The sequence below is a fragment of the Salmo trutta genome, chromosome 40 (genome assembly GCF_901001165.1).
Source record: "Salmo trutta chromosome 40, fSalTru1.1, whole genome shotgun sequence".
Taxonomy (NCBI): domain Eukaryota; kingdom Metazoa; phylum Chordata; class Actinopteri; order Salmoniformes; family Salmonidae; genus Salmo; species Salmo trutta.
In genome coordinates, this window is record NC_042996.1 from 20856832 (window position 1) to 20865746 (window position 8915).

Below are 8915 nucleotides of genomic sequence, written 5' to 3' on the forward strand. Positions count from 1 at the left end.
AAATAAAAGTAACACGTAATTAAAGAGCAGCAGTAAAATAACAATAGCGAGACTATATACAGGGGGGTACCGGTACAGAGTCAATGTGTGGGAGCACCGGTTAGTTTAGGTAATATGTACATGTAGGTAGAGTTATTAAAGAGACTATGCATAGATGATAACAGAGAGTATCAGCGGTGTAAAAGAGGGGGAGGGAAGGAGAAACGCAAATAGTCTTGGTAGCCATTTGATTAGATGTTCAGGAGTCTTATGGCTTGGGGGGTAGAAGCTGTTTAGAATCCTCTAGGACCTAGACTTGGCGCTCCGGTACCGCTTGCCGTGCGGTAGCAGAGAGAACAGTCTATGACTAGGGTGGCGGGAGTCTTTGACAATTTTTTGGGCCTTCCTCAGGCAAAATGATGTGCGTGAGTGGTGCCATGACTCTCTCTCTCCTAGTGGGGATCAAAGGCGCCAGATCAGCTCGGCACAGGGCTGGCAGATCGCCATACCCCCCCCCCCCCCCTCAGCAGAGAGGAAGGGGGAAGTTGGGCCGGTTTTATGACTTAACACCGGTCGTTAACTTTGTCTCTCTTGCCCTGCAGTATTGAACAAATCAATGTGCTGTGGGTATAGAGAGACTTGCCTAATAACTTCACCATCAAACAACGGACACTGGGACAATATATACTGCTCAAAAAAATAAAGGGAACACTTAAACAACACATCCTAGATCTGAATGAAAGAAATAATCTTATTAAATACTTTTTTCTTTACATAGTTGAATGTGCTGACAACAAAATCACACAAAAATAATCAATGGAAATCCAATTTATCAACCCATGGAGGTCTGGATTTGGAGTCAAACTCAAAATTAAAGTGGAAAACCACACTACAGGCTGATCCAACTTTGATGTAATGTCCTTAAAACAAGTCAAAATGAGGCTCAGTAGTGTGTGTGGTCTCCACGTGCCTGTATGACCTCCCTACAACGCCTGGGCATGCTCCTGATGAGGTGGCGGATGGTCTCCTGAGGGATCTCCTCCCAGACCTGGACTAAAGCATCTGCCAACTCCTGGACAGTCTGTGGTGCAACGTGGCGTTGGTGGATGGAGCGAGACATGATGTCCCAGATGTGCTCAATTGGATTCAGGTCTGGGGAACGGGCGGGCCAGTCCATAGCATCAATGCCTTCCTCTTGCAGGAACTGCTGACACACTCCAGCCACATGAGGTCTAGCATTGTCTTGCATTAGGAAGAATCCAGGGCCAACCGCACCAGCATATGGTCTCACAAGGGGTCTGAGGATCTCATCTCGGTACCTAATGGCAGTCAGTCTACCTCTGGCGAGCACATGGAGGGCTGTGCGGCCCCCCAAAGAAATGCCACCCCACACCATGACTGACCGACCGCCAAACCGGTCATGCTGGAGGATGTTGCAGGCAGCAGAACATTCTCCACAGCGTCTCCAGACTCTGTCACGTGTTCAGTGTGAACCTGCTTTCATCTGTGAAGAGCACAGGGCGCCAGTGGCAAATTTGCCAATCTTGGTGTTCTCTGGCAAATGCCAAACGTCCTGCACAGTGTTGGGCTGTAAGCACAACCCCCACCTGTGGACGTCGGGCCCTCATGGAGTCTGTTTCTGACCATTTGAGCAGACACATGCACATTTGTGGCCTGCTGGAGGTCATTTTGCAGGGCTCTGGCAGTGCTCCTCCTGCTCCTCCTTGCACAAAGGTGGAGGTAGCGATCCTGCTGCTGGGTTGTTGCCCTCCTACGGCCTCCTCCACGTCTCCTGATGTACTGGCCTGTCTCCTGGTAGCGCCTCCATGATCTGGACACTACGCTGACAGACACAGCAAACCTTCTTGCCACAGCTCGCATTGATGTGCCATCCTGGATGAGCTGCACTACCTGAGCCACTTGTGTGGGCTGTAGACTCCGTCTCATGCTACCACTAGAGTGAAAGCACCGCCAGCATTCAAAAGTGACCAAAACATCAGCCAGGAAGCATAGGAACTGAGAAGTGGTCTGTGGTCCCCACCTGCAGAACCACTCCTTTATTGGGGGTGTCTTGCTAATTGCCTATAATTTCCACCTGTTGTCTATTCCATTTGCACAACAGCATGTGAAATTTATTGTCAATCAGTGTTGCCTCCTAAGTGGACAGTTTGATTTCACAGAAGTGTGATTGACTTGGAGTTACATTGTGTTGTTTAAGTGTTCCCTTTATTTTTTTGAGCAGTGTATTTCAACATACAAACATTGGCGATGATGAGGGATGGAATATGAAAAATGTATGTCTATTTTGTGATGTCATTAGAATGATCAGAAAGACTATAACAGAAATACTGTAACTTAGGAAGGAAACATTCTAGCTGTGAAGCTTCCACCCAATAGGATGTCCGTACAATATAAAGAACGATGAAACTATGTTTGAAAATATAAAACTGTGAGTTTAGCCTTCTAATGAGATAATGGTTTTTCATGTCTGTTGCGCACTAACTAAGCCACGCCCCTAATGAGGTCAGAGTTCGTGTCCACATGCTGGAACCGCCCTCCAAGGCCAGAGTGCTTAAAAGGACACACTGAGAATTTAAATACAGACCTGAGAATTTAAATACAGACCAGAGAATGTGAGGACGTTGTCCACACGTTGAAATGGTTGAAACTACAAGACCAGAAAATGGTAAGGCCCTCTGAAAATCTCGACAAGTGAAGAATGTGAAGACAAGACCAAAACATGCACCGTCTGCAGCTCTGCATGTAAAGTAGTCCAGGACAATTGATCCTAGATGGGTGGGAAGACAGATCCCTCTCACCACCGTGTGGTACACCTGAAGTATTCATTCTCAGAACACTCCAGAACAAAAGAAGCCTACAACTAAGATGGACATTGTGACCTCTGGTGGACAACCAGAGACTTACATTGAACTACTCCCCATAGACAGATCGAGTTGTTTCAACAGAGAGACGACAGAGAAAGACATCTACGAGTAAATATATGTTGCATTTCTAATCCAAATGAGCGGTTATTAAGGTACTAAATATTCATATTTACGGTGAGCATAGATTCCGAATGTATGTACGATAAGTCCACTCTTTGTCTCTCCACCTTTTTATCTTTCCCCACTTCCTTTCCATTGTGTAACAAGCCGTCTTATCGGGTTAGTCCACTAGAAACTGTTTTCATTGCATTATGTTAGTAATCAATAACCTATACGTGTGTGTGTGTGTGTGTGTTTATGTATTTCTGTGTGATTATTTAGTTAGTAAATAAATAATTTAAGCCAATTTGTGAATCGCTGATTCATCAAATGTATGAAGTCAATGACATTCAGAATGAAACTGATATGAGGAAATTATTAATTGATGACTGGTATGATATCGATATATTCTTGAGTTAATTCGGGAAATGGTAACTCATTAAATAAACTTTTCCCGTGGTGCCCCAAATTCCTAATGAGTTAATTGTCAATCAATCAATCAATCACATGTATTTATAAAGCCCTTCTTACATCAACTGACGTCACAAAGTGCTGTACAGAACCTCAGCCTAAAACCTCAAACAGCAAGCAATGCAGGTGTAGAAGCACAGTGGCTAGGAAAAACTCCCTAGAAAGGCCAGAACCTAGGAAGAAACCTAGAGAGGAACCAGGCTATGAGGGGTGGCCAGTCCTCTTCTGGCTGTGCAGGGTGGAGATTATAACAGACCATGGCCAAGAAGTTCAAATGTTCATAGATGACCAGCAGGGTCAAATACTAATAATCACAGTGGTTGTAGAGGGTGCAACAGGTCAGCACCTCAGGAGTAAATGTCACTTAGCTTTTTATAGCCGATAATTCAGAGTATCTCTACCGCTCCTGCTGTCTCGAGAAAGTTGAAAACAGCAGTCTGGGACAGGTAGCATGTCCGGTGAACAGGTCAGGGTTCCATAGCCGCAGGCAGAACAGTTGAAACTGGAGCAGCAGCACGACCAGGTGGACTGGGGACAGCAAGGAGTCATCAGGCCAGGTAGTCCTGAGGCATGGTCCTAGGGCTCAGGTCCTCCGAGAGAGAGAGAAAGAAAGAGGAAAAAGAGAGAGAGAATTAGAGAGAGCATACTTAAATTCACACAGGACACCGGATAAGACAGGAGAAATACTCCAGATATAACAGACTGACCCTAACCCCCCGACACAAACTATTGCAGCATAAATACTGGTGGCTGAGACAGAATTGTTACATGATTAATTTAATTGAGCAATAATTAAACGTAGTAGGTAATTATTCGATGATTAGCAGTCATCACATTAATGATAGTCAAGTCACGACAGTGGTATCCAGACTGTATTTGAGCATTACTTAGCTGTATATCATGCTTTTGTAACTGTGAATTAAGTCACTTGAAAGAACCGAAACATTGACATAGCTCACAGTAGGAGGCCATAGGTAAAACTTCTTCTAGAAATGTTATTTCACTGCTAGACAACACACCAACATGAAATCACTTATTGTCTTCATTTAAACATGTCTCCACAATCAGGTCAAGTACACATCATTATTCCTTGTCTCATTCATTATATTTCCAAGCCTTTGCATTGTTGCAATATGAACCATCATGCAGTACCGTATGACCATGAGCTCATTCCAGTCTTTCCTATTCTGCTTATTGCAAGGTAAATGTACTGAATTTCTCTCTTCTCTCTGGCTGGAAATAGGCCTGACTGGATGCTAGAGTAATGGGATGAGATTATTGATTCATTCGATGCAGGACCGTATGGTAGCAAAATTACAAGATTATAGCCTCCCGAGTGGCACAGTGGTCTAAGGCACTGCATTGCTAGCTGTGCCACTAGAGATCCTGGTTTAAGTCCAGGCTCGGTCGCAGCTGGAGACCCATGTGGCGGCGCACAATAAACCCAGCGTTGTCCGGGTTAGGGGAGGCTTTGGCTGGCTGGGATGTCCTTGTCCCATCTCACTCTAGCGACTCCTGTGGTGGGCTGGGCGCATGCATGCTGACAAGGTTGCCAGGTGCACGGTGTTTCCTCTGACACATTGGTGCGGTTGGCTTCTGGGTTAAGTGGGCATTGTGTCAAGAAGCAGTGTGACTTGGCTGGGTTGTGTTTCGAGGACACATGGCTCTTGACCTTCGCCTCTCCTGAGTCCGTAAGGGAGTTTCAGTGATAGGACAAGACTGTAACTACCAATTGGGGAGAAAAGGGGTAAAACAAGATTATGTTATGATACTGTTTTTGTACCGAATGGTTGCTTTCAGGCAATAGAATAGGTTTCTTAGAACTCTCTCTCTTCATTCTGAGTGAACTGAGAGACGTCTTTTGAAACTTGGGCTGGCAACTGATTAAGTGATGCCTTGGTGATAAAACACTTTAGACACATTCCATTCTATGATCAGTGATTAGACCTATGTCTCCGGCTTAACTGAGCCTGCATTCATAGATAAGATGTGGTGTGTGTGTGTGTGTGTGTGTGTGTGTGTGTGTGTGTGTGTGTGTGTGTGTGTGTGTGTGTGTGTGTGTGTGTGACTCGAGATAGAGAGAGCGTGGAGGAATAGAACAAACATCTCATTGTTTGTTCTAATCCTTGCATCTAGGAAACTTAGTCTGGAGGAGTAAATGTGCAGATAAATGACAGGATGAACCAAGGGTGGTTTATGGTGCTCCAATCTACATGGGAGAGGTGGAGACAGCCATAAATAAGCATTTTGAAGTTTGCTATATAAAGACCGTGTATACCAGGCCTGGGCAATTCCAGTCCTCGGGGCCTGATTGGTGTCACTTTTCCCCCATTCCTAGCAAACACAGCTGATTTAAACTAATTGCGTTCTAAACTGAAGATCATGATTAGTTGATTATTGGAGTCAGGTGTGTTAGCTGGGGTTGGAGCAAAAGTGTGACACCAATCAGTCCCCTGAGGACTGGAGTTGCCCAGGCCTGCTGTATACTACGTATGATTTTAAGCATTTCGGAGTGTGGGGTTGATGGTTTCATTATTGCAATAATTAATCAATATTAAATAAAGATGATTGTTTGAAGAAATGACAGGTCTCTCTCTTGATTAGAATATTCCACGACAACCGCTCCAACTTTTCCCCCCAAAAAAGACAGTTGACGTTGCTATGGCATTGAAATGTCAGAGGCATTATCTCTAAAAATGTAAAAACTACATTCAAATCCAGAACTATTTCTACATCGCTGTGTGTAGTGATACATTTTCATACTTCACCGATAAATTGTACCATACAGAAGTAGTGCCAAGAGTGTTTCTGAATAATACAAAATATTCAAGCATTGTTGAGAACAGTACTCATTCCAGTAAGCTGTAATCGTTACAGGATACTGCATTAGCCTCTATCATTAAGAGTGGTGCAGATGACCTTCTTCTTCACATCATCATCATCAACATGAACATCACATGAGGAAGCCCAGAGATTCACCAGAGATGGTTTCAATGTTGTTATTCATCCTGTAATGTAACAAAACAACTAAACAGCTGACCTAGCTAGGTTTATGAACAGAATATAACCAATTACCTAGACTTGTTTATAGGTTCCTTCCTTCTAGTAACCCAACCTTCCCTTCTTCTGTCAGACAACAAGGTACACTGAACAAGGTACACAGCAGTGGTGTAAAGTACTTAAGAAAAATTACTTTAAAGTACTAAAGTAGTTTTTTTCAGTATGTGTACTTAACTTTACTATTAATATTTGACAACTTTAACTTTTACTTCACTACATTCCTGAAGGAAATAATATACTTTTTACTGCATACATTATCCCTGACAGGAAAATGGCCCAATTCACACACTTATCAAGAGAACATCCCTATGGTCTCTGATCTGATGGACTCACTAAACACAAATGCTTCGTTTGTAAATTATATCTGAGTGTTGGAGCGTGCCCCTGGCTATGCGTAAAAAAAGAAAAAAAGAAAATTGTGCGGTCTTGTTCGCTTAATCTAAGGAATTTGCAAAGATTTATACTTTTACTTTTGATACTTAAGTATATTTAAAATGAAATACTTTTACTCAAGTAGTATTTTACCTGGTGACTTTCACTTGAGCAATTTCAATTAAGGTATTTTGACTTTTACTCAAGTATAACAAATTAGTACTTTTTCCACCACTGGTACACAGTGCAATCTGAAAGTATTCAGACCCCTTCCCTTTTCCCACATTTTGCTATGTTACAGCCTTATTCAAATATTTATTAAATAAAAAAATGTCCTCATCAATCTACACACAATACCCCATAATGGCAAAGCAAAAACAGGTTTTTAGAAAGTTTGCAAATGTATTAAAACAGAAATACCGTATTTACATAAGTATTCAGACCCTCTGCTATGAGACTTGAAATTGAGCTCAGGTGCATCCTGTTTCCATTGATCATCCTTGAGGTGTTTCTACGACTTGATTGGAGTCCACCTGTGGTAAATTCAATTGAACGGACATGATTTGAAAAGGCACACACCTGTCTATATAAGGTCGCACAGTTGACAGTGCATGTCAGAGCAAAAAGCAAGCCTGAGGTGGAAGGAATTGTCCGTAGAGCTCTGAGACAGGATTGTGTCGAGGCACCGATCTGGGGAACGGTACTGTTACGTGTTACGTTTTTCTTGTTCCCCATTTTCCCCTGTTAGTGTGTTTGTGTCCTGAGCATTACAGGTGTACCGAGTTGCGGCTAACGATGGTGGGCGTGGCTGTAGCTGATTACAGAGAGGATATCTGTTTGCCGTGTGAGAAGAGAAGAAGAGAGGGGGGAGAGAGAGAGGACACTTGTTTTTTTGTTTGACTATTGGTGTTAATTTCTTTGTTTGTGTTTCAGCCTGTCCTCCTGAGGCGCTCCACCCTACCTAGGTCCTGGAGAAGGGAAAAGGTAGATCTGCCCATGGGTGTACATTCTCACGTAGATAACCCATTGTTTTATACACTAGGTTAGCCGGGCGGGTGTCACCCTTGTATTTTCTTGGAACCAGGTAGGACAGTGGGTTAGGGTTTAGAGTGTGTTAGGAAGGTTTAGGTGTGTAGAAGAGGAGGGACCTTTTGTTTATTTTCATTACTTGGACCCCGATCCTAAACATTCCCTTCTCTTACCTTCCGTTGTTGTTGTGTCTTACTGATTATTTATGGGTGTGTTATATTGTTTATTTTAAATAATTTACTAAACATCCCCTGAGGGTTAACATTGAGTTCTGGTTGTGGTCTGATTTATTCATCGCCCATTGCACCCCACATTTCTTCCCATTTCATCCGTGTTACCTGGTGTGTTTAGGCCCAGGCATTTACGTCTCCTCCTCAGACGAGCTACACCCGAGGGGAGAACGTAAGATGGGGGCTCATCCGGGATATTTATTGATCCAGCTTGTGCCTGCACACTAGGGTAGTAAAGGTGGATTGGGTAGTTGTTGTGTTTGGTTTAGTGCTGTGTAGTAGTTTGGTGGTGGATTTGGAATATGGCCAACTTTAACCTGAAGTTTTTTCTGGATAACCCAACGTGGGAGGGTTTTGAGAACTGTAGGAGAGTGGATTTAGAGACTTTGGCAGACCATTTCGATATCTCTGTGCCAAGGGGTTTTGTTAAGGCGGAGGTAAAGACATTGGTATTAGCGGCGCTGATGGAAAAGCAGGTGTTGGTTTTGCCTCGGCCTACGGTTGGAGAGGTGGTGGATGCTCTGGGTACCCCGTCTAGGCCCGACGATGAGGTCGAGTATAAGGCCCCGGCCACCTTGCCTCGATTTGACCCTCTTTCTCCTATGCCTACGGCTGTACATTTACAGATGGAGGCAGAAAAGCGAGCACAAATCCGAAAGGATGAGATGCGCCGACTGGAGTTGGAAGTAGAAAAGGACCTTAAGATGAGGCATATGGACTTCGAAATGCGCAAATTGGAATTAAAGGTGGAGATGGCGAGGCTGGCCGCTGTCCCTGCCGTTTCCAATAG